This window comes from Symphalangus syndactylus, chromosome 17 (genome assembly GCF_028878055.3).
Source record: "Symphalangus syndactylus isolate Jambi chromosome 17, NHGRI_mSymSyn1-v2.1_pri, whole genome shotgun sequence".
NCBI classification, from domain to species: Eukaryota; Metazoa; Chordata; class Mammalia; order Primates; family Hylobatidae; genus Symphalangus; species Symphalangus syndactylus.
Window position 1 is genome coordinate 72,975,434 of NC_072439.2, and position 27,091 is coordinate 73,002,524.

General features: G+C 39.0%; 1 protein-coding gene and 1 long non-coding RNA gene across 12 annotated transcripts in view; one reads left to right on the plus strand and one right to left on the minus strand.

Annotated features, from left to right (window-relative positions):
• Nucleotides 1-22,600, plus strand: part of LOC134733070 (uncharacterized) — a 45,246-nt gene extending 22,646 nt beyond the window's left edge. Inside the window, exons 2-3 of one of the 3 annotated variants that reach the window (XR_010116641.1) lie at nt 19,373-19,529; nt 22,418-22,600. This is a non-coding gene — a long non-coding RNA (uncharacterized lncRNA). Of the gene's footprint in view, nt 1-19,372; nt 19,530-21,772; nt 21,824-22,417 lie in introns of those variants that run through there. The other 2 variants (XR_010116640.1, XR_010116642.1) reach the window with 2 other exon arrangements.
• The window catches only part of TNIK (TRAF2 and NCK interacting kinase), a 409,664-nt gene that overhangs the window by 288,487 nt on the left and 94,086 nt on the right, over nt 1-27,091 (minus strand). The gene's annotated exons all lie outside the window — the stretch shown is intronic.

A 27,091-nucleotide genomic window follows, 5' to 3' on the forward strand; every position in this document is an offset into this window, starting at 1 on the left:
ACTTGATGACATGAAAAAATGCTAGTATTTTTAAAGTTACAATACTTTACATGAAGTATGATCCTAACTATGCGAAAATGTATTTTTAACAAAAAGGCCAGCAATAGTCTCTACGCAGTTGGACTATGAGTGATTAAGGATTTTCATTTTCATTTTTCTACATATGTCTACATTTCCACAATAAGCACTCATTACTTTTATAATGTAAATAAAACGAGTGTAATATTGTAAACCAGTTCTAAAGCAGATATGACAATCCTTTGACAATACTTAGCCCAAATATCTCAGCCATTGAGCTCTGAATTACTAACCTGTGATTATCAGTAAACCGAATACATAAACAGGATGAGTGCAATTTGAATTTTAATTTACTCCCATTTCAAGCTAGTGAACAAATCTACAGAATGAAGTAGGGTACTGCCTGATCCCATGGCACACAACTCAAGTCTTCTGAAGTGCCCTGCATCGTGCCTTGTTGATTATACTTTCTCGTGGACTTTACTCATTTCTCCCACAAGGCTACCTATCGACTAGCTTTCTAAGGATATCCTTTTAGTGCCTAACACAGAACTCTGTGTTTAACTGGTGTACCACAAATGCCTATGGAGCAAGTTAATTTTTGGAGTGTACCAAATTGATTTCAAAGCAGTCAGCTTCTTCCAAAGTTGTCCTGGAAAACAGAAAAATGAGAAAAACAAACAAACAAAAAAAAACAGGCAGTCCAATTGAAACAATCTCTCAATCTCTTCTGTGGTCCAAAAGTCACTCCTCTGTTTGTTTCAACACAATGACCTGAAGACTCTTGGTATTTGGGAGGGAAAAATAAAGCCTACAAATTTGGAAATAAGCTGTTCATCTCCAAGAACAAAATTCTGAAAGGATGGAAGAAGAGAGCTATTACAGAGGCAGCTGGGGTGACTGATTTTAATATTCATTAGAAAAGATATAACAGACTACAAACCCATGAGCTTATGGCTATTAATGCAGTTGTAAATGGGACAAAAAGAGTCAATTTAAATAAAACTATTTTGTTAGTATAGTACAAGTACCTGTATCAAACCCACTACAATGTACACTTAAGAATCATATATTTTGGGCCTGGCACAGTGACTCATGCCTGTAATCCCAGCAGTTTGGGAGGCCGAGGCAGGTGGATCACTTTAGGTCAGGAGTTCGAGACCAGACTGGCTAACATAGTGAAACCCCTTCTCTACTAAAAACACAAAAATTAGCCAGGTCTGGTGGCACAGGCTGTAATCTCAGCTATTTGGGAGGCTGAGGCAGAGGTTGCAGTGAACCAAGATTGCACCACTGCACTCCAGCCTGGGCAACAGAGCGAGACTGTCTCAAAAAAAAAAAAAAAAAAAAAAAAAAAAAGCCATGTATTTTGCTGTATGTAAATTTCACCTCAGTTTTTTGTTTTTTAAGTAAGAGAATAATAGCACAAGTGCTGTGCAGATGTGGCAGAAAGCCCAAGGCATTATGTGGAAACAAAAGCCCAAAAAATAATGTGATCATTTTACAAACATTCACTAAATACATACCCTGTATCAGGCACTGGTCTACGCAGTGGTAATAGCCTAGTCTTTATCCTTATGGCAGTTACAATCTAATAGGAGAGAGGCTTAGCTCGAAAATAATCCATATGTTCATTCCAGCTCACCAAGCACTGTTGAATCCACCATCTTATTTGATCCCAACAGGGAACTCCTGAAGTCGGCAGAGCTATGGCTAGAAGTTTACAAAAATGGACCCAGTGTACAGCAAGCCCTATACTCCATCCCAAAGTAATATTCCTTCATATCCATGTGTTTTCAAGATTTTTTACATTTTTATTATGAAGAAAACCAACCATCTTAGTTTAAAGTAACTCTGTTAATGTTTTGCTGTGGAACAACATATAATAATTTAAATATAACCAAAAGATCCATTGAGTTTGGCCTCTTTATGTTACTCATATAAATTATGAAGACTAGATCTGAAACTATAAAACTTTTAAAGCTGTCAAACTTTAGTGTGCATGGGAATTACCTGGAGGGTTTGTTACCCACAAACAGCTGGGTCCCAATCCGACAGTCTCCAATTCTTTGGGTCTAAAGTGGGACTAGATAAATTGTATATCTAACAAGTTCCCAGCTGATGCTGATGTTGGTGGTCCCAGGAACATATTTTGAGAACCACTGGTCTAGATTAAACTGTGAAACAACCCGAGTCTCAGTGGCTCAACAGAGTTTTGTTTACTCAGTAGGAATACGTGTTCTCCACAGGCTGGCAGAAAGGCTTTGCTTGTTGCAATCACTCAGAAATAATCACTCTCAAGCAACTTATGGTACCAGAAAATGAGGATTCCTTTAAAAAAAAAAAAAAAAAAAAAAAAAAAAAAGAGGGAGTTGTCTCTGTGGCAAAGGGGCACAGCAGACAACTGAGAGTTTCCAATGGCCAGAGCTGGAAAAATTTGAGCAACAAAATACATGAGGTTGTATTAAAATATAACCCAATATACAAAATAAAATACACATGAATCCATATTGATATGAATAAATGACTGAATAAATGGGGCAGAAAAGACAAATCTCCTATGCAGAAGAATTCAAATAATGTATGCAGTTACTCTATCCTTGATATGGGTTGGCTGTGTCCCCACCCAAATCTCATATTGAATTGTAGCTCCCATAATCCCCTCATGTCATGGGAGACCCAGTGGGAGGTAACTGAATGATGGGTGTTGGTTTTTCTCATGCTGTTCTTGTAATAGTGAATAAGTGTCATGAGATCTGATGGTTTTATAAAGGACAGTTCCCCTGCACCTGCTCTCTTGCCTGCCACCACGTAAGACATGTCTTTGCTCCTCCTTTGCCTTCCACCATAATCATGAGGCCCTCCCCAGCCACGTGGAACTGTGAGTCAATTAAACCTCTTTTTCTTTATAAGTTACCCATCTTGGGTATATCTTCATAGCAATATGAAAATGGACTAATATAACCCTGAAGGTAGAGTCTAACTCCCCACTTCTTAGTTATGGGCTGCGCATAGGGACCTTCCAAAGAGTACAGCATGGAGAGGGGTGAGTCCATTTACAGTAGAGAAACCTGACAGTCACTGCTGCATCAGCCTCAACAGGGATAACTCATTTTGATAGTATGTTACCTCAATATGATGTAATGAAAATGAGACTAAACTAGTGAAATCCCAATAAAATGAGACTAAACTAGTGAAATCTCAATAAAGTATCAATCTTACTTATAATTCAAAAACAAAACACCAAGGCTCCCTGAGCAGCCACCATCTCTCAGGTTGTTGGTCACCTTCACTGGGGAAAGAGAAGCCTGAAGGATCTGGCACCAGTAATTAAATACTCCATTCCATTACTTTCACCCACAACTCATTGGCCATCACTAGTCACGTGGCCCCTTCCACAAGGGGACGAGGACATGTGTTCCCACCATGTGCCCAGGATGGAGGGAATACAGAACTATTTGAACAGTACTAATGACTGCCACAGCACCTGCTTGCAATTCTTTGAAACGGAACCTTGGTTCACTCATGCTGTTCTGCAGATTCTCTGGAATCAGCCTCTAGGTGAATGGGCATTGAGACTAAGCCTGCTGCATGGTTTCCAGGCAGAGATTATTTATACCACATCTCATATTTTCTTGCCTCTCAAAGTGCCTCTAGAGTTATATATCCTAATGGAGAATTCTAGTCTTTCTTCTCCAGTGATTCTTTTGATTTATCTCCAAATCAATGTACCATCACAACCAAGTAGGTTATTATTAAAGGGGTGTTTGGTAGTTTATCCAAAAGGCATGAATGAGTTTAGATGCCTCACTCACTTGTTTCAGTAAAACAAAAGTGGGAGTCCCTTCTTCATATGACTCTGCTTAACCAATTTACAAACCAAGCCTTCGACAATCTGGTCTGAGCAGAAATCAACATTTCAAACTGAATATGTTTCCTCCCTCCTTCCCATTGCTCAACTTAGTTCTCAAATTATGTCTCTTCCTAGAAAGTTTCATTTCGTTCCTCATCTTTTCCATGCCTCCCCCCAAAAGAGCAAAAAATCAAACAAATAATTTTCCTTTAAAGCCCATCCCATATCTTGCCCCTGTTTTCATTTCTCTTTACATGATTGTGGCACAGCTTTAGTTTTCATTTTACGTTCACATTTCTGGGAATTACAAACATCTGACCCTCAGTGGGCAATTCTGGTTACCTCTTCCCAAAGGACATGATTTGACCTTGAGATTGCCTGCAAACTCCAAAGCTCTTTCCATAAACAAATATTCCTTATATTTTTTATAGGCTATTGAACAACCACAAGAAAGCCTTGCTTCTATGTAGGGGTTCTGAGGTGATAGTAGGGGTGATGGTAGTAGCAGTGGGGTGTGTGTGTTTTCATTTTCCTTTTTCTCCTAATGCAGCGTTTTTATGGGACAGATACATTATGGTCATTCAGATTTGGAAAGCTGTATTAATATCACATAGGAAAGGTACTGATGACCTTATTTCAGTTAAGTATTATGTGACCAGACCTTCCTATGTATTTTGCACAGCCCAGAATTGTGAAAGCGACAGGCTAAGTTTTATAAACATTGCTCCAAAATATAATCACACCAAGATGGAACAGTGTTTAACCTACTAAGTGTGCTTTTCTTAAATTACCTCTTTTTACAACATTACAAAATTCTCGTTTTTCTTAACTGACTCCTGCTTGAAACTATCCCCATTTAATTACAACAAATTCACTAAGATGGCTTTGAATTTTTAGCCTTGCCAAAATTATAGATTCTATTTTCTGGAGTGAGAATATTTAATTCCCTTTATATTTGCAAGACAGTTCTCATAAGGACTAAATGAGTTAGGAGCTGCCGAGATTAATAACTCATTTGTGTGTATATCATCTATTTTGGCCCAGGCTCCAACACTATCAACACTTACCTTAAATTGATGTTCCCTATCCTTTATAAGAGAAAATGAATTCGTCTCATGGCCTAGAGCACACAGTGACGTCTATGGTCTCAACTGATGTGAATCAACCCTCTTAGGGTTGGGAATATGTCCTAATTGTATACTTTTCCTTCAACACAACTACTGCTTCCATTTGATTTCTTCCCCCTTTTACTTACTCAAATGATTTTCATTCTTACCTCACTCATCAACTTGTCAATTAGAGAACAGGAGCTATTTCCTTTTTTGTTTGGGATTCTGGCTGCAACCCAGGCACCATTTTCCAAGTAATTAATGAGCCCTGCAATGTCCTGGCTTGTGACCACCAGTCTCTTCCTTTGTTATGTTACATCTTGCCTGGAGAAGGACTCAATGCAAGAGCAGGCAATAGGCTGCCACTTAACAGAGAGCAAGCTGTTATTTTTAGGTGAAAATACCCGGAGTTTTTTTTTTTTTTTTTTTTTTTTTTTACTTTTGCCACATGGCAACATAGGTGTTGGTAGTTAAATCTTAGGCTCACAAAGAAAGCCCCTGAAGCAGAAGTGTCTATGGTTATGGATTTCTAATAGACTGTTGAGAGCTGAAATGGAGCATACAATCTTAGGGTGGGAACTTGACCTTCACCCTCACCCTCAACCCTAGGCTATTTGCACCACATCAGCATATGAGAGAAAAAACACCAGGGAACTCAGTTTTTGGTGAAGGGCAAGAAGAGGTCAAAAGGTGAAAATGGACTTTTCCCCTTCCTTATTTCTTGGTTGCAAGGGGATAAAATAGTAAGCTTTTCTTCATTATGATCATTCATGCATTCAAAAAATATGCTTTTAGTATCATCTAGTTGTTTTTAACATTGTTTTAGGTGCTAAGGATGGAGTACTCAACAAAAACAGAATCCTTATTTATCTACAAGGGACAGTCTAGTGAAGAGAGACTGAAGTAAACAAATGAATGAATGGATGGATTGTAGATGGTGATGAATGCTACGGGGAAAAGAATTAAGCATGGTAAGGGGAACAGGGAATGGAGGGTCGAGAGGGTGGGGTATTATTTTCTATAAGGTGGTCAGGGAAGGCCTCTAATAAAACAACATTTGAGTAGAGACCTGGAGAAAATGAGAGACATTTTCAAGAGACCTGGTGGAAGTGAAGAAACAAGCAACAGAGGTGTCTGGAGAAGAGGATCACAGGCAGATGAAACAGCAGGAAGAAGGGCACTGCAGTCAGACCACGCTTGGCATGGTTGATCACTAATTACTTTAAAAGCTTAACAATCTATGCAGAATTGAGTAGATGAATGCCTTCTTCTTTAAGTCTCTACACTGATTTTATAATTTTTGAAGAAAAAAATCACTGAAGCTGTATTATGTAACCTTGTGCCCTATTAAAGATATGGTCCATAATTACTCTGATGACTTGGATGTGTAAGTACGATTCCTTATTTATTCATATATACATTGCGCATGTCATCCTTGCACTGCACTCTACTTATTCTTTAAATTACGGAGCATCCAGTCTTTGGTAAGTCTGTGCTAGTTACTGGTTCTGTGGTGAGCAAAGTAGACAAGTCTCTGGCCTCATGGAGCTTATATTCTGATAAAGATATTCAACCAATACGTATCACTATAATCTGAGTTTAGCACCCCACCAGAATGTGCTGGGGGTATGAAAGCCCAAACGGGGCCTGGGATCTTCTGGAAGATGAAGAAGGGTTTTGTGAGAAAGTGACATGGAGTTAACAACAGGAGAAGAACATTCCAGGAAGCAGGAATGTGCAAAGGTCTTGAGGCAGGAGGAAGCAAATTAGGTTTTCTGTATAAAGAGTAAGCAGTATGTCTGGATCCCAGAGAGTGAGAAAGAATAGCACTGAGAAGAAGGTTGTGTTCAGATCATCCTGGGCCTTGTAGGCTAAGTTTAGTCTTGATCACATGGGAAATCATTCAAAAGGTTTTAAACAGGAGAGAGACATGATCAAATAAGCATTTTAATATGACTTTACTGGCTGCACAGTGGGAATGTAGGGGCTGCAAGGATAACATCAAGGGACAGTCCTGCAAGCATTCATATGAGAGATGTGCAATGCCTGTGCTAGGACAGTGGTGGCAGAGACAGAAAACAGAAGAGAGAAATCAGGAACCATTTAGGAAATAGGATGAGCTGGACTTGGTGATGAAATTCAGGAGATGATGTCATGGGTGACTCCTAGTTGGTTCTTGGAGTTGTAATAATGCCCTTCACACTCACTGGTTCATTTGCTGAAAAAAAAATGACAAAACCCTAGCTCAGGCACCAAACACATAGAGCACACTCTCTTCTCTTTGACAGCCAAGCTAGTTCTAAGTAGCATCTAGACACTTGGTATACAAGTCCTAAGTGCCTGCAGAGCTGGCCCTTGGCTAAGAAGTGCCTATCACATAAAAAAGTAAAGAGAAGCCAACATGCTACATTAGACTCAGGATAAATGAGCTAGCCCAAATGACTTCTTCTATTTCAACTCCACTATCATTGCATTTAGCTGGTCACACCTACAAAGCAATCAGCAAACTGGGTGACTCATTAGGATTTTCTTTTCAAGAGAGGGAAGAAGCTAAATAAAGATCCTTGAATTTAGTGTACAATACCCAGGAGTCATCTGAGCAGCAGCAATTTGGGGGAACTTCAAGTGTGGTATTTCGGTTTGAGTGGGGAAGTTAGAAATCAGAACTGATCTCATAAACAAAAAGCTTTTATAATAGCCTGTCCTAGATAAGACAGTAATGAGAGGACAAAAGGGGAAAGCCATCCCCCTGTTAATACCAAGGAAACCTAGGGAAGTGACTTCTTAAAAAGGAGGTAAAAGCAGCAGTTTTAGTCACTTATCAAGAATGACTATTCTTCCTCTTTGCTAGAAATAGCTGAGAGTGTAAATCACTCACTAGGCTCTAAGAAAAGAAGACTTATAAATGAGCTTGAAACCAAATAGTGCTGTGTAGATTCTATCTTCTAAAGAATCTGCATGGACTTACTTATTCACCATTAAGGTCATCTGTGCATGGTAGCCACAGTGCTAGGATGATATCTATAGTTTGTTTTTGACAAGAAGTAAATCTGTTATAAACCCAATTTCTTCTCTTGAGCACAAGTTTAAAAGGGAAAAAAGAAAGCTTTTCTACTTTTACATGCCTTATGCCTGTGCTTCCAAACCAGAGCACAAGTACTCCCTGGGGCACTCAGCTCTATGCCAAGTATGACAGCAGCAGGAAACCATAGATTTTGTTTAAGTCAACCTTTCTATAGTAATTTCATTAACATAATCTTAAATTGACGCAACAATGATTATCTTGTGGCATAAAGAGAATCCATCTGAATTTTAAGGATATAATAGAAGATTTCAAATACATTTCATTTTTGTGGTTTCCACACCACCACCAAGTGAAGCCAAAGATCTCTTGAAGAATATAGGGGGTAGTTACAGACCAACGAACGTATCCATTAGATGCAGACAGCACAGGACCTAGAGCCTACAGTACTTTTTGCAGCCAACAAAAAATTGTTCTTATTTTAAAATTAGAAGATAAAAACTAATTCTTAGGCCAAAGAAAATGTTTTAATATATAATATTTGTCTTACACCAAAGAGGTTATAAAACCTAATTTTTAACTTTTTGTTGTTTTATTTTTCTTGGAGAAAGGGGCCCACGGAGGCAAAAGTGTGGAGGGCCTACAAAAGTCATACTATAGCACCAGGTAGTGCTTCATTTGTGTTTGAGTCTCTCTCCTCTGCTATGCTGGTAAGCCTCAAACACAAATGAAAGTGTTATTTCTTAAAGCATAGTGGTCCAAATACCACCATGATTTAGTGAGACAAGGGCAAATATTTTAAGTTAAAAAGTATGTACTATATTTTTAAATGTAGCTGAAAATATTGAGTTTCTCATTTACGGTAGCAATGAATTTTCTTTTTGAAAAATTTAAGTAAATAAAATACCTTTATGAAAAATATTAAGCAAAAAGACTGCAAGTTCTAGGATGAACTTGGAAAAAAAAAAGAAAGAGGTTGGTATTGCTGAATGGCTGAAAACTAGTGATATACTAGAATCCTAGAAATACTAGGATTCAGACTCTCAACTATAACACCCAAAAAAGTTTCCATATAGATCAATTACCTTCATCTCTCAAGAAAAACAGTAAAACATGACCAGAACTTCCACCACCAGTCTACTGGGAAAATTAGAAATTTTGGACAGTGGTCTGAGTGCTTATATTTTAAATCACATATCATATTTTTCAGAATTAGTGGTTCACACTGGCAAGAGAGCGAGAAATATTTGTTGATTGGTACAAAGCACCTCCTTTTACTAGCCCATGAAACAATCCTACAATAACTCTTGTATTGTACAAAGAGAGGCAGATGACTGATAAAGATTCCCACAAGAATAAGACATTCACAGAAAAATGAGATCAGCCACTGCAGTCCTACCAGCTGGGATAATTTTACAAGGGTCAGCCAGCTCCAGGGCATAAACTAATCACTTCAGGGTGAGGAAGAAGCTGACTCCTGATTCCCAAGAGGCAGTGTCACACAATTAGATTGTTTATTCTAGCTCAACAGAAATTTGACACATTTCTCCAAAACTGCCTGTCTAGGGTCCTGTCAAAACAGGATGATGGAAAGTCAGAATAATGTTCTAGCCCAGCATTTCCAACATTCTTGTAATCCATTCCATTTCAGTCATGTTTTGATGTAAAGGATATTTTCCCCACTAACATTTGAAAGCTATCCATTCTTGCATATTCTAGTTACACCGAGCATACATTCATTGTGGAATAAGAAGCAGCCAATGGTATCCAGGATCTTCTAAAAGTAGTATTCGAGGGCTTTTTTTTGTATGTCTTAAATTGTTAAATCAGAGTGAATGAACTTATCTACTCCCAAGGCAAGAAGATCTTAAGTTGTTTTTAGCAGCCAATGAAATCTTTCCCAGGGAGCTAGAAGATGAGCTACCCAAAGGAAAATATTCTATATATTTTTCAATGAACATATAGAAGAATTACAGAACAAGTAAGACATAAAATACAACATTATAGCAAATGTTTTTGAGGGTGAGATTCTTAATTAGTTATTTTGCCTCTGCCAATGTTGTCTATACCATTGTCCTTACACAATATTTACACAAAATATTGCAGCTAATAAGCAGAATCAAAATTTGAACTCAGATCTGCTTAGATCCAAACCTATGGTCTTAACCTCTGTATTTGTTCCAGAACAGTTCCTGGAACAAAGCTGGTAGCCAAGAACAAAGCTGGTAGCCAATCCGTATTTGTTGAATCTGAATCTAGATTAGGAACCAGGCTGTTTGATCCAGGATTCTGAGGTGTTTCTAGAGCTCTTTACAACTAATCTCAACACCCAGAATGAAAAACTCGCTATGGCATTTGAAGATATTAGAGGACTACATCTGATAATGTCACATTCAAATATTTTCTGTTAATTCTTCTCCCTGTTGAAATCCAATTAGGATGAGGAAAATTAACTACTTCAATTAAGAGGAAGAGGAAGTGAAAGATTTCCATATAAGAAGTTTAAAGCTCTGTTGCTTAAAAAAAAAATGCCCAAAGAAACTCAATCCTTTAACTGAATTTCAGATAAGAGTATACTGCATACATAAAAACTAACTTTTTTGAGTACTGATTGTATACGTAAAATTCTTCTAAACGCCATTTCATGTATTATCTCATTTAATCCTTATGACATAGGTACTATTATTATTCCTAACTTTTAGAAGAGAAAACCAAAGCACAAAGAGGTTAAGCAATGAACCCTAGGTCTACCAATAAGTGGTAGAGCCAAGATTCTGGTCCCAAGGGATGCAACCCCAAACTTTATGCTTTTAACCTGCTGCTTCCCATAATAACTAACACTTGCTGGACACTTTAATCTGTCCCATATATTCTTTTTTCTTAACCTCCACTTCCTGGGTTCAAGCTATTCGCGTGCCTCAGCCTCCCAAATAGCTGGGACTACAGGCATGTGCCACTACACCTGGCTAATTTTTGTATTTTTAGTAGAGATGAGGTTTCACCATGTTGCCCAGGCTGGTCTCGAACTCCTGAGCTCAGGCAATTCACCCACCTCGGCCTCCCAAAGCGCTGGGATTACAGGCCTGAGCCACCATGCCTGGCCTGCCCTATGTATTCTTCATGCAAACTATGTCATCTACTCTCCCCAACAACCATAGAGGAAAAAAATATGTGTGTGTGTGTGTGTGTGTGTGTGTGTGTGTGTGTATGAATGCATGCAGATATAGAAGGAGGTGTGTGTATGTGTGTCTGAGTGACTATTCTCTATCCTATCACTGTAAAAACACTTGACAGATCTCTCAACTCTTGAAAGTCATTTTAGATCTTCTATATAATTAATCAAAAGAACTACTCATACAAGAATTGCATTATGTGTCATCTTCATATTTCCATTAGGTATATTGATTGGATATTGTTTTTGAGAGGAAAAGAATTCATTTATTCTCATGTTCTTGTTCTTTTTCTCATTTTAATATGAAATAACAGCACCAGAGAAAGTTCCAAGATATCTTGAAGGACAGAGTTTCAGGGCTATCATTGCATTTGTAAGAGTTGGGAGGAAAATTTCCAATGCATAGTAGCAGCCAAATGTTGCAAATCTTCATGTACTCTCCACCTAAGTATTACAGACTTTGCATCATGTAGCCAGAACTGAGATCTCCCTTATCCTCTTCACTTATCCAAATGTGTGATTCATCTCTGTGGGATATGACAAACCAACCACACTGGGCAAAAAGGCCCTGCCTGAGCCCTCTCAGTTCCCAGGAGAGACATTCAACACAAAAGTTAAATGGTGCATTTCAGGCACTCTGCCCATCCTGAACCCTGGATTTATGCCTAGGAAAGGCATTCCACTAATCAAGCTATCTCTAGTCCTCAGGACCAATGAGATGGCCTAGTCTCATGCTTCCCAGAGTTAAATGGGCATATAAATCACCTGGGAGTCTCGTTAAAAAGCAGATTCTGGTTCAGTGAGTTTGGAAAGGCCTGAGATTCTGCATTTCCAACAATCCCAGGAGGTGCTGATCGTGCTGCTGGACAGCAGGCCACACCTGGAGTAGCAAGGGTCTAGTTCATACACAAATGCAAAACTGTGCTTCAAAGAGAAGTATGTGTTTGATTTTTTGAAAGGTTCATCCTGGGTCCTCATCCAGGGTGATCCATAAAATTTTCCATATCTTCATGTGGCATTAAAAACTCCAGACAATCCTCAGAAAAATCTATTCACCGTTTAAGCCTTTGGATTCCACAAGGCTATACCACACCCCAAGTACGGAGGGAGACACGATTATTCCATACATAACATTAAAGGCATCCCCTTTGTGACTTAGCCACATGTTCTTTTGTGCTATTTATCCAAAGAATAAGCAACTGATAATTTCAGATTTTCCAAAATGGCGAATGTTTGACATAAATGTGTTTAATACTCTGCAAAGCCTCTCAGCTCAGTGTATTTGGGATGCAAGGGTTGGTGTCACTATGTAAATAAGGAACTACTTTACAATATAGTTTAATGAACCGAGTACATGCAGGAACCCTATTTAAGTATTAATTCCTTGGAGGAAATGCTTTAATACTGAAGAATGACTTGTGATTAGCATATCAACAAGAATAAACAGTCTTAAGATACCCAAGGGTACTTAAGGACAGAGGCTTTCAACAAACTTCTTAAACTCCTGTTTATACTCTTAAATTGCTTGGTAAACTCCTCCTTCTAAGGTACTTTAAAAGGTCAAGTTTTGCCCAAGTCTCCTCTCTGAAAACTAATGAGGCTATTCAGAAATGCAAAAGTAACATTAAAGTTATTTGATTGACCCAAGCCAAAGAACCTTCTAGAATAGCAACATATTGTGGCTGGGTTTCCACCTTAAAGTCACCTCTCCTCCTAAATAGGAAAATTTAAAGAACATTTATTTCAACATATTGGCAGAATTACTAGGTCATTTGTGAGCAGAATAATTCTTTTCTACCTTTTTAAAATGGTCAGATAGGAGAAACAAAGCATGTAAACAACATTATAAGTGGCTGCTCTACTTTACAAGGATCCTAAGAACTAGAAATAGTAGTCTTCAGTTAAACCAGAAAATTTTAAAGGTTAGATGACTGAACTCTTGCACTGAGCAGTCGACCCCACCATGCTTTCATTATGCCGATGAATTATATCTGTTTCAATCACTGGTGTCAAAAGGTTGTGGGTTCAACTCCAGGTTGTGCCACTTACTGTCAGTGTGACCTAGGGCAAGTTAAATTTTGCAAGGTTTAGACTCTTCATCTCTAAAGCAGGGATACTAAGCAGTAAGTGCTTACTTTATGATGTTGTGGAAACCTGCTACCGAGCCTTTCCTATAATGGGCATAGTTACTCTATACATATACTATACATATGGGATTACACACTAGTGCTACTTTTACTGTGCACAGAACAAGGTCGGTCCTTGAGCTTTTAGAGAGAAACATTAACAAGTAAAGGCAAGAACTGCCAACCAAAGCACATACTAAATCTATGAAACACCTGACTACAAGAGATGACTCAGGATTAAAAAAAATAAAGAGATGGCTCTTAAACTATCAAGAGTTCTGAACTCATCTTAACCTCTGAGGTTCAAGTCTAGGAAGACAGCAATATTCTTCTGCAATGTGACCTTCCACATGGATGTTTTGCCTATAAATCAAAGTTTTTATTTTGGAAGCCCAGCCTTCATCTGAGCCGAGTTAAAAAGTTAACTTATTTTTCCTTCTCTTAGTAATAGCAGGCAGTAATGATTGTGGTCCTGGTACTTCTTCAGAGTTAATATCTATGATTTCTTAAAATTTTTATTCTGGAGAATTTTTTGTAGATATCCTCTACCCTCCAAATGCCCCCAAAAGATGTATGTTAGTATAAAGTGCCATTATTCCAAGCAAAATCAGCCCTTAAGACCACATTCATGTCTTAGGGTGACACTGCACTACCAAGAAAAAAAATTCTCTTGAACTGATACCAATTTAGAAATTCACTCCCAATAAAGCATAGAACTCAGCACAAACACCAAATTCATTATATATATGTAATATATATGTAGATATACACACCTTTGTATAGCTATCTTTTTTTAAAAAAAACTAATTTTCAGCAATAGGCACTTTCATTGCTTCTGCTCTAACCCAAATTGCTGATTATAAAAAAGGGATTTTCTCCCCTGTATTTACTTTGGAAACAGACACCAGCCATGGAGAAGTAGTTGAGTGCAACTGCCCACAGACTCACACTGAAATTAGAGCACCTGAGCTGGTCCACTACCTGAGCTGTGTTCCTCAAGGAAATTTCAAAAGCAAACCTCCAGGGCCTCGGAGGGCCAAAAGGGCAGCTTGTAGCAGGACTCGGTGGACACAAGACTAAAGGCTAGGAGTTCTCTGTGTCCTTACCCTTGGTCTTCCTGAGAAACAGGATCCTGAGTCAGACGCTAAAATCTTATGATTATGAGCAAATGGGTCTCATAATCCCAATTAATCTCCAGAGTTGATTGTTAGAAATGCAAAGATACTCTCTAGAGACTGTTGCACAGCCTAAGGAGTTTCTTCAACACTGAGAATGTAGACTAAGACTCCTGAGGGAGAAATAATTTAAGTAGTGATTGGGCTGTGAAAGAAAATATTGTCAATACCTATCTTACTTCTAGCTACTCACAAATATATAGATTCCAGCGAGAGGTAACACCATGATGCATAGTATTTAGGCCAAATTTCAAAGAGCACATCTGACCATAGTATTACTCATCAACTTAATCAGGTAGCCACAAATCTCCTATGCTTCTAGACTAGAAAACAACACTCAAAGAGCGTTCTGTTTTCGATGTTGCTATTCTGTTTTGGGTTCTGTTAGCAGTTTTTTTTTTTTTTTGTCTTTTCTGTCTTGTGTTTTCCCCCATCCCCTATGAACACTGGATTCTTGGTCACATCTTAATTTATGACTATTTACTCAGCTGATTAACTGTAGACATTCGTCTTATTCAAGCAAATCTTGTTCTGGGCAACAGATAAACTGGAACCCCAAGGACGGAGCAGCCATGGCTCCGTATTAATCATCTGCTCATCCCATTTCCCCATCTTACAGCAGACCACGAAAGCTGGGGTTGCCTCAGAGAGCTTGGCTTCAGGTACCTCCTCCCTGAAGCACTCTCAGAGGGGCATATTCATATGGAGGAGGAGGGAGGCTTTGGTGATTGGCTTCTGTGATAGGTTTCTTGAGGGAATGGAAAGGTTTTGGAGTTCTGAAGTATTTGAAGTATCTCTTCATAAGTTCACAAGTGGGTACAAAATGGTAGAACAAAATGTACTAAATATTTAGGCCATAAAACATTCATTTTCTCCAGCTGAAATCACCAGAAGTGTTAGCTGGGGAGAAATCAGAATCTGCCTAATTTGCAACTCCTTTGAAGAGAATATACAATCAGCTTTGCCTCCACCCAAAGAGGAGGACACCCTGTCCTGTGTTTTCACTAACTTTCACTATTTTGACAAAGAGAAAGAATGAGATAACTCTGGCTAAAACTTGTCATGAAAGTGTCGGATAGAGGCATCTCTAGCATTCCTGGGTTGCTGATGTTATATAACTAAAACCTGTAAGGAAAAAAGTGAATAATGTGATCCTTAATGGAAACAGAAATAGGGAGTCACAGGTATTCCTAACTTGCAGTCATGCAAATTATCCAAGAGATTACATCTTGATATTGTAGCCAGGTCATCCTCCTCTGCAATATCCAGAAACTCTTCCTTTCCATCCTCTATTTCATTGTCTCTCCCCACCCTCAACCCCAAACACACAAACCTAGGCATCCTTGTAAAGGAGGAAATATAAAAGCAAAGAGTAAGCAACTTGCTACAATGCCACACCAGGTAACAGGTAACTGGCCTTCCCTCTGCTTGGAATAGAGGAAAAGTACAAATTATACCCCTGGCAAATATTTGCATGGTCTCCAGAGCAGTAAGATTCATCCATTTGCTCACAAAAGCACACAACTGAAGCTGAGAGAATAAATCAATTCAATTCATTTCAACAAACATTTATCAAGCTCCAGTCTGATTGTAGAGTTTTTCTGGGGAAAAAAAAAAATAATGCACCTGGCTATTGGAGCTGATTTTTGAAGAAGTCTAGAAATTTCTTCCTCCTCTCTGAGAAAAGAGGCAACCAACTCCCTCAAATAATCAACACAGATGTATTTTATATTGTAAAATGTAAGTAGCCCAATGTATCCCGCTTCCTTTTTGTAGGTGGAAAAGAATCCACTTCTTATCTTTCTGGGAAAACACAATTGTGTTTGTTGTATAAAAACATAGTGTCCCCATTTACTAAGAAATCAATGAGTAATCACCAAGCCATGAATCACCCTTTAGTATTTTTGCTATAAAGATGAGAAGTACTATATATTGAAACAGGCTATGGCATCGCTGCTCTATAGTATAAATTCAGACTTATCAAGAATCTACTTAAAATATTCTAAACATGCAATGAAGGGCAGGGCAAAACCAATCTTTGCCAAACATTTAAGGAGATGTTATACCCAAATTTCCTCCTGGGAAACTTCTGAGTAGAGCTAAGATAATTTAGGCAACTTGATCAGGAGTCATGCTCTACTACTTACCTGGGGGCTTCAAGGGAAGACATTTATAAAGTCTCAGACCTCAATTTCTCTCCTTTAAGACAAGGTTAATCATATCTCTTCTACCTAACTTATGGGGTTACTGTGAAGGTCAAATGAAATAATATGAAGGTTTCAAAACCATTCTGTTTTATGTTTTATGATAGACATCAGTGATGTCAATGTTTAACTCTACAGTCCCAAAGACATGTTAGAAGATGGGAAAACAACCTCCAAAAACCCATATCTGATATCAAAAGTGTGCAATAGGCTATTTAAAAGTTCAGATGAGCCGTGGTTCTTTGTGCTTAGCCACAAAAACAGCCTTAGAATCATAAAGCCAGTTTTAAAAAGGGAAAACAATTTTTTTCTTTGTCCTATTCCCTTCTGTCATATTAGATGGTAGGCGGACACTGTTTTTACGTATCAGGTTTCAAACTGCTGTTGGCTACTAAATACTATATTTTGTGTCAGTCTCCTTAATTTATATATTCAAACAGTTGAGATGAAGCAAACCTAAACATATCTCACTGAGTTAGGGCATTCCAGACTCAGCAGAATTTTTTTTTTTGAGACGGAGTCTCCCTTTGTGGCCGAGGCTGGAGTGTGCAGTGGTGTGATCTCAGCTCACTGCAACCTCCATCTCCCAGGTTCAAGTGATTCTTCTGCCTCAGCCTCCCGAGTAGCTGGGATTACAGGCCCAGACCACCACACTCAGCTGGTTTTTGTATTTTTAGTAGAGACAGGGTTTTGCCATTTTGGCCAGGCTGATCTCGAATTCCTGACCTCAGGTGATCCATCTGCCTCGGCCTCTGTACTTTTTTTTTTTGTACATATTTGTAACTACTTACTCTGTATTGGTACTAGAGAAACAGTAAGGTAATATCCCTGACTCAAGGAGCTCAGTTTGGAATAGGAGACAGCCAGACAGAGGATTACAAACATGTCAGAGTACGGAGAGAAGAGGCAGGGAATGCCATCAAACCCCACTGGGCAGGGTGCTGCCTGAACCAAGTGTTAAGGATGTAGTATGATTGCTAGCCAACAAGGGGTGAGGAAGGGCACAGCACGGATAAACAGACACTGTGTGCAGTGTGCACGAATGCCCTGCAATGTGCTACCATAGATGGACACAGTGGGAATCAGGATGGGCCGTAGATGAGGCTGGAGGGGGAGGCAGAGGTCATATCATAGGGACCTGTGACTGGGGATGTAGAACTGTGCTCCCTGGAGCTCCAAGTATGGGGCTACTCTGTGGAGGGAGGTAGAGGAGCATCGGGAAGTTTTGTGTCGGCAAAGGGACGGCTCCATGAGGTAGATCCTAACTATCCTCCATCCAGAACATTCTGCTATTGTGTCAAATACTGGAGTTTCCCGTGGGGGAAAAATGTTTTGCTGCTTTAAAAAATAGTTGATACATTTAAGGTAAAGAGAAATCTCATTTGTAAAACTGTAATAAAAATAACCACAGCCCAGACATTTTAATATAGAAAATGTATTAGTCTGTTCTCACACTGCTAATAAAGACATACCCGAGACTGGGTAATTTATAAAGGAAAGAAGTTTAATTGACTCACAGTTCCACATGGCCGGGGAAGCCTCACAGTCATGGCTGGAAGTGAATGAGGAGCGAAGTCACATCTTACGTGGTGCAGACAAAGAACGCTTGTGTAGGGTAACTCCCATTTATAAAACCATCAGGTCTCTTGAGACTTATTGACTACACGAGAACAGTATGAGGGCAACTGCCCCCAGGATTCAATCATCTCCACCTGGCCCCACCCTTGACATGGGATTATTACAATTCAAGGTGAGATTTGGGTGGGGACACAGCCAAACCATATCAGAAAACATACACAATATTCTTTTAGGATTCATACAAAATGCTTGTATATTTTTTGTGGACTTCTACCTGAGAAGGATCGTTTTATTTAGATACAAACAGGGTAGAAAAATCAAGGGCTTCAGCTGGTTTCAGCTTCCTAGAACAAGATGCAGCCCTGCAGGTGCGGGGTGGTCAGTCACCTGCAGATAATAAAGTGGGCTGTTAGTGAGGTACCCTGAGGAACGCCAACATAAGGACAGACAGACATGCAGACCCATTTCAGGCCTGTTGCAGATCCAGTGTTGCAGGACATTACCCAGGAAACCACCACCTCTATAATTAAGTTTTAAGTTTACTAACAGTATTTTTTTAAACAGAGATCAGGGCATGGGGTGGAGTGGGGGAGAGTAGGGCGTGAGGAGTTAATATTTAACGAGTTCAGGGTTTCAGTTGAGGATGATGAAAAAGTTCTGGAGATGGGTAGTGGTGAGGGTTGCACAACAATGTGAATGTACTTAATGCTGCTGAATTGTATGCTCACTTAAAATGGCTAAGGGAGTAATTACAGTATGTACATTCTACGATAAGAGAAAGAGGTACCACTAAAAAGATTTCCAGTAAGATAAATTCAGCTAGGCGCCTCATACCACCTCCCTGAATGTGATGCACAGATCAAAACTGAATTTCTCAAGCAATACTTGAAGTATCAACTCGAAGATGTTAAACAACAACGGGCAAGTTTTCTAAAACAAGAAGTCACCTTCTCCTTAAAGGAGACTGAGTTCTTCACATATTGAGATCCTAACTCTTCCCTGCTGTCCACAAAGATGATATGGTTATTATTATCACAATTGTTGTAGTAGACATTTTGTAATTTATCTAGGAAAATTGTGTAACCAGCTGCTACACTTATCTTCCTTTGTTGTAGAGAGGAACAAAATGGACACAGCAGTTCTGTGCTTCGCCTTCCAAAGTGAGCAACAGGCGCAACATCCGAAGCAATATCCGAGGCCATTGCACCCAGCAGCAGAGGTTGTAATGACCCCACTGTAGACCCTCACCACCAACAACGCTCCTATGTAGTAGTAAGCATATATTTGCTTGCCAAACAGCAGATATTTCTTTTTGTATATGCAAAATATCCAAGCAGATTTAATGAAATTATACTTAAGGTTAAACTACAGAGATAAGAAATACAATCTCAATACCACAGTTAATTGGTTATTCTTTTTATTAAAGAGTCTCAAATGTTTCCCATGTACAAAATAGTTAAAAACCGTGAAGAGCCCTAAATTCTGTGCCTGTAATCCTGGCGGGGTTTCATTTTACAGGTTACAAATAACCCAGAATAGTAACTATTGATTGTTTAATTACTTGAAAGTGCCTTATAATCACCAAATCATTAAGGGGGTTATGAGATCTAAAAACTACAAGTCATGAGGGAGTTGTGCATCAAGTTATTTGGCAACTCATTGATAAAATATGAGGTGGAATGAAAGTATTTTGGACTCAAGCATTCTAAATACTTCAAATCAAAATTGAGCACACGAGTGCCAATCCATGTCCATCCCTAACAGAAAATCTCATCCTCTTTTCATCACTATTAGAAAGTATATATCATCAGTCATTGAGTCAGTGAGAACCTGCTAAAACCTTGCGGCTCTGAATTAATGAGAGAATGGTATAAAACGTGCATGTGTCTACATCCTTCAACACAGAACTACACCAGGCCACACGGGTACCTTAATAATGTTAGGCATTCCATATAAATCATTTTGCTAATGGTTTAGAATATTTCTATAACAGTTTTGTAGTTGGAAAAGCACAGGCTGTAAGTGGATTCATGGAAGCAACTTGTGGAGGTTATCCAGACTAGTGCTCTACTTAGAATTAAAGGATGTCATATCCAGAAGGAACTCTGGAGACCCTCTGGCAAGACCTCAGAAAACCTTGCCTCTGGCAAGGCCCAGAAAAGCTAAATGAGTTGCTTAAGCTCACACAGCTAATGAGTCTCAAGGCCAAGACTCAAGGCCAGAAGAGCCATCCGTCCATGTCTGTCTTAAAGGCCTCCTAGCCCTACTTCACCTCAGGTTATTGACCCTGGCCCAGGCCATCAAAAGCAGTCAAGCCTTTGGTAACACTACCTCTCCCTAGAGTACCTACTTAATTCCCCTTCCACATATATCTATTCATCTTTTAAGACTCCACTCAAGAGTCACCTTATATATGAAGCCTTTCCTGGTCTTCCCACAGCCCCCACAGATTTGGCTCTGCTCTGTATACTCTTGCTGTGGTGCATGGAATACAACATTGAAGTGATCTATTTTCATGTCTCTCCACGCAGAGACTTCAAACACTTGGAGGGCAAGGACCATGCCACATGTTTATCTCTGAACCGTGCCCTGATGGCAATGCCAGGCAGTTGTTAGATACTTATGAAAGCTGACACTGAATAAATGAATAAAGGTAAACAAAATTCCAAGATAGAGCTAAAAGGGGTAGATTCGTCTCCAAAGGCAAAGATACCCAAAAGAGCACTTACACTACAGAGAGCCTCAGCCCAGCAGCTTTCTATCCTGGCTGTGCATTATAAGCATCTGGGAAGGTCTGGAATAAAACCTCCCCCAGCCCAACATCAGACAAACTAAAATCAAATTTTTAAAGAAAGGCCCAATTATCTATAGTTTGCAAAATTATCCAGATGATTTCTATAAAAAGTGAAGGCTGCAAACCACTAGTAGCAACAAGAAATCCCACACAGTCCCTGCATCAAGTTTTGGTAGCAAGTCTACAGGTTCAGCTACCTAGCAGAGCAGTCGACCCATCCGTATGGCATCTAGCACGCAGGCACCCACAAAGGTCTTCCCTCCATGTTCACATGACAACCATCTAATTCATTACACTCAACAGATCATAGCACAAGGTGGTATGGTCTTCAGACAAATTAGATGCAAACAACTCGGGGATCTATGAGGATGAAAAATTCATCAAGCCAACATATTTCAAAGGTGAATGATTCTCCTACTTGTTGGAGAATGGAAGTAAAATTGTTACCTTTAATTCTAGCAAAACTACACTTTAAGAACAGATAATAAAGCCTGAGGATGAAGAAGAGAAATAACAACATAGGAATAAACTTCCCTAGACCCCAAGATAACAGGAATCTGCCACCTCCTATTGTAATAAATGACAATAGCAGTAATCAAACCTTACATGTACATAGGAATTTATATTTAAATTCCTTTCAAAGTCATTAATTGATTTCAACCTCACAATAGCTTCATGGGGTATATCATGAAAACTGTCTCTTTATATTCTAATTTTACAGATGAGAACAACTGAAGTTCCAAGTAGATCTATGGCAAGCTCAAAGCTAAGGCAAGTTAAGGGTAGAACCAAAACCATATGATGGGTCCTCAATGTCTAAATAAGGTTCTTGCTGCTCCACACCCCTTCACTAATCTCACAATAGACTCTCTCCTGAGACCTTATACTACCGGAAGAAGAAATACTGTTGCTTCTCCTCCAAAGCTTATGAAATATAAAATTATTCAGAAACCATTATCACCCCACCACAGTTCTACAGTGCTGCAACTGATTCCTGTTTCCTCTATTAATCTATCTTCTCTTTACACGTTATTGAGAAATTGGCTTTTTTAAGCACTAAAGACCAAACATAATATCTAAGTGGCAATTGTATCACCAAATACAATGTAAGAATTGTATTAGGTTGGCACAAAAGTTGCTGCCATTTTTGCCATTAAAATAATACTGGTATTAGGTTGGTGCAAAAGTATTGCCGTTTTTGCCATTACTTTTAATGGCAAAAACCACAATTATTTTTGCACCATCCTAATATTTAATACAAATAATGCCATTCTAAGCCTACATAAAGACCAATAAATCAAATGTAGAATGTGGAGCACAAAGACATGTGTTTCTAACTTCATTCCTCTATGAATGTTTCTTTCAGGGCATAACATGTTCTATGAAAGCAAGACCATGGGAGGAACTGGCACGTGTGTTTGGGAAGAGGAAAAGGTTATTGAGTGCCCACTATGTGTCAGGCACTAAGCCGAGCACTTCCACATATTAATGTTTTACACTTGAGTTTTCATTAACAGCTCTAGTCTGTACTATTAATAAAAGATAAAGAAATCCAGGCTCATGGGGTAAGTTGGTTATGTTCACACGATTGGAACAGAGCAAAACCAGACTGGGAATCCAGCTCAATCAGTCCTGCTCCAAAGTCCTTTTCATTATACTCTTTCCACTTATAAAAATGCTCAGTTACACTCCCAGATACAGTGGAAATGCCAAGGCCTCAAAGCTTTTTCCAAACCCACATTTTGCAGCCCATTTAGGTCCCCACTCTGCCTGGACAGCATTAATTCCTAAATAGTCTACACTCTCACTGTCCCCACTTGCACCACAATGTTAAGAGTTTTGCCATTCTGTCTGATTTTTAGAGCAGTGGTTTTACCCCCACAGAAGACACTGGAAAATCTGGAGACATTTTCAGCTGTCACAACTTAGGGGTGCTGCTGCTTTGTAGTTGGATGAGGCCAGGGAGGTTGCTATATATCTTGCAACGCACAGCACAGCCCCCACAACAAAGAATTATCCAGCCCCAAATCTCAGGAGTGCTGAGGCTGAGAAACCCTGCCTTAGAGTGAAAATGTGATTTAATAAATGTTCTTCCTCCCTGATAAAATGAGACCATAACCACCATGAGGAATAACTGAGACAATATACATAAAAGCCTCTGGTGCACAGTGAACACTCAGTCCTAATTAGATAATCTGATTACGCACTTCTTAAGAGTAGGAACCTCCTCAGTTAGCTCTGCATTATTCCCATACAAAGCACAGGGCTTTTTTCATGGGCATTCAACAAATGTGAAAGAATGTATTCTTTATGTTAGAAATTCTTGATTAAAAAACAAATGCCACTATTATCTATAAAACACACCATTCTCCCATACTCACTCCTTGCCAAACAATAAGTGAATAGTATAATACATGATTCATTGCAGCAGGCTATGAAAAGCTACAGTGCATCCCGGGTAATGTTATAGAATCACCTCCATAAATAAACTATTAATAAACTTACTATTGAAATATTTTATCTTATTTTAACAGAAGGTTAATAAAGAGATCACGATATACAGATTTGAGAAAATCTCCACCAAACAGGCCGAGATTTTGCTATATGAGGTCAGTTTTGACAATATTGATTCTCAGGTCTTGAGTTCAATTATTCAGCTGTAAACTGTAATCATAAGCATATCAAATGAAAACACTGGAAGTCAAATCTTTGAATAAGCCCAAACAGGTGGGTATCACATCTCAGGTCAAGAACTTTGATTTTTGCTTTTCTCCGTTTATGTAAGTTTGAGTCAGCATGGAAATCCTAAAATAAATGATTACAAAAAGTGTTAGGATTAGCATTCACTCAAGTGACCTATAACAGGATAACATACAATCATTTTTGCAGTTTCTGGAGGTGCAGTCCCGGGACCTTGAACAACAGAATGAGCATTTACACTTATTAAATGTTCAAAGAGGATACCCCAGACCCACTGAATCAAAATTTCAGAAGTTGGAGCCTGGAAATCTACATTTTAAATCCTTTCCCAAATATTCATTTTACTTACTAAAGTTTGAGGACCTCTGCCAGGAGACCAAACCCCAGAAAACTGCTTTGCTTCATTTTGTAAATTTCTAGCATAGTCTTGCTTCTGCAGACTACTGGGAATTCATTAAACATAAGATCCACATCCCCATCCCATTATAAAAAAAAAATTGGTAGAGGATTTTGTTTATTGCTTTTGTGCAAATATATTTTTCTAAAGTACAAAGATTAACATTTGATGAAAATGCTAAAAAAATTTAAAACTAGGAATAGATATACAAAGAATTATCAAGGAACACATAGCTCAATTCTGGGCCCCACAAGTGTCAACATTTACTATGTGCCAGACCAGGGATAGAGTGACAGCCTAGACAGACTAGGCCTCTGACTTTATTTTCCCTTGACTTATGTATTTAAATTGCTAAATACAGACATAAACAAGGAAGTACAATAATTCAGAGAGTGGCAATACCATAAAAACAATAAAACAGGTTAATGTAATAAAGAAAGTCTATGGGCCGGGCGCGGAAGCTCACGCATGTAATCCCAGCACTTTGGGAGGCCGAGGCGGGCGGATCACGAGGTCAGGAGATCGAGACCACAGTGAAACCCCGTCTCTACTAAAAATACAAAAAATTAGCCGGGCGTGGTGGCGGGCGCCTGTAGTCCCAGCTACTCAGAGAGGCTGAGGCAGGAGAATGGCGTGAACCCGGGAGGCGGAGCTTGCAGTGAGCCGAGATTGCGCCACTGCACTCCAGCCTGGGCAACAGAGCAAGACTCCGTCTCAAGAAAAAAAAAAAAAAAAAAAAAAAAAAAGAAAGTCTATGGCAGAGGGAAGCAGAGGCAGTGGCTGGCTGTAGTAGACACAGGGATGAAAAGTGGCTTCCTTGAGAAGGTAACATTTGAGCTGAGACCTGAAGGAGAAGGAGCCAGCCATGAGAGGGCTGGGGGGAAAGTGTTCTAAGTAGAGAGAACTATAACTATAAAGACCCTGAAGTGAGAACAAGCTGCTCATTCTAATAGGAATTAAATCATACATTCAAAAGGTTTTATGGAATATAAAACTATTTACAAGCATAAAACATGACTTTTAGTAATAGAATAGTTCATAGGGATAATGAAGGGCCTCAGGTCTATGCCATAAGAATGAATCAAGCAACTGAGGCTACATTGCCCGGACAACAGGAGACATAAGTATATGTTTGGAGGAAGAATGGAGAAATCTTCTTTAAATATCAAAAAGACTACACAAAAGGACTACATTCTTTTTCTTTTTTTTTTTTTTTTTGAGACAGAGTTTCACTCTTCTTGCCCAGGCTGGAGTGCAATGGTGCGATCTCAGCTCACCAGAACCTCTGCCTCCCTGGTTCAAGTGATTTTCCTGCGTCAGCCTTCTGAGTAGCTGGGATGACAGGCATGCGCCACTACGCCCAGCTAATTTTGTATTTTTAGTAGAGACGGGGTTTCTCCATGTTGGTCAGGCTGGTCTTGAATCCCTGACCTCAGGTGATCCGCCCGCCTCAGCCTCCCAAAGTGCTGGGATTACAGGCGTGAGCCACCGCGCCCAGCCCAAAAGGTCTACATTCTTGTGAAAGAATATTTAATTTTAAATTTTAAATAGCTCTAGAGGTATGAACTGGGGTTGAATGGTAAACACTTCAGGAAGGCAGGATCTCAGCACAATGTGATAACATTCAAAGGAATTGCAGGAAAATGGACTGACAGAAAAGTAATGAGTTCCACATGACTGGAGGTGATGAAGGATGGGCTGGACAGCCAGCTGGCAGAGGGGAACTCAGAATGAGGACTATGAAGACTCTTAAAGCCCGTTGGAAATATACACACTCACAGCATCTCTCTCTCATAAGCACAAGAGCCACCATGATGGCCTCCCTACTTTGCACTTTACAACCTTAAGAAGTATTGAAAAGAAATATGAGAAATACTGAGGAATCCTTCATATTCCTAATTCACATTATCACCCTGGGATAAAATATGTCTTCATCTCCGTAATAACCAATCTATATTCAAAAGGGCAAATTAGGAGACAGGATAAACCAATATTTACTTAAAACCTGTGGCTAATTTGTAGTGGTATCTTACCAGTAAACATTAAACAATTATTTCAATTTATTAAAAGAATTGCTCTATTTTAACAAAAATGTGTCCAGATTCCATTAGGTTCCCAATAGATGGCATGCCAATAAACAGCCAAGACCTTTAGTAAATGCGTATGTGGCCTTTTGTTGGTTTATTTTTTAAGGCAGAAATGAACAGAAGGAGATGGTTTCCTCATTAAAAGTCCTGAGAGTGAATCACTATTCTTTATTATTTACCTATGCTCCTCAGTAACTAAAGCAAAAAACAGACATTGAATCACTACTTGATTACCTGGGACTAAAATGCTAAAGATAAACAAATATAACCTTGCCCAAAACAGGAATAAGCTAGAATTGGGAGTAAGACTAGAAGCAACTTTGAAAAACTAAACATTATTAAATGGTTTTTATATAAAATATTTATATTTCTATATCTAGATGTACCTGACTCACATGCAGATACATTTCAAGAGGTATTCTCTGAATACCTACATATGCTTTTTATTTATTATATTAAGTATGTTTCTTTAAAACTACCTGTAAACAAAATTATATTATGACTCTCTTAGGGCAGCTTATAAAAAAGAAACTTACAATAAATTTTTCCATAAAATAAAGGCTATGTCCATATACTTATTCATAAAATTACACCTGACTTTATGAAAACCAGGAATACCAAAAGAGAGACTTTAAAAATTAAAATCAAAGGCTTAGCATTTGATATGGTTTGGCTGTGTCCCCAACCAAATTTCATCTTGAATTGTAGTTCCCATAATCCCCATGTGTCATGGGAGAGACCAGGTGGAGATAATTGAATCATGGAGGCGGTTTCACCCATCCTGTTCTCATGATAGTGAGTTAGTTCTCATGAGATCTGATGGTTTTATAAGGGGCTTCCCCCTTCACTGGGCACT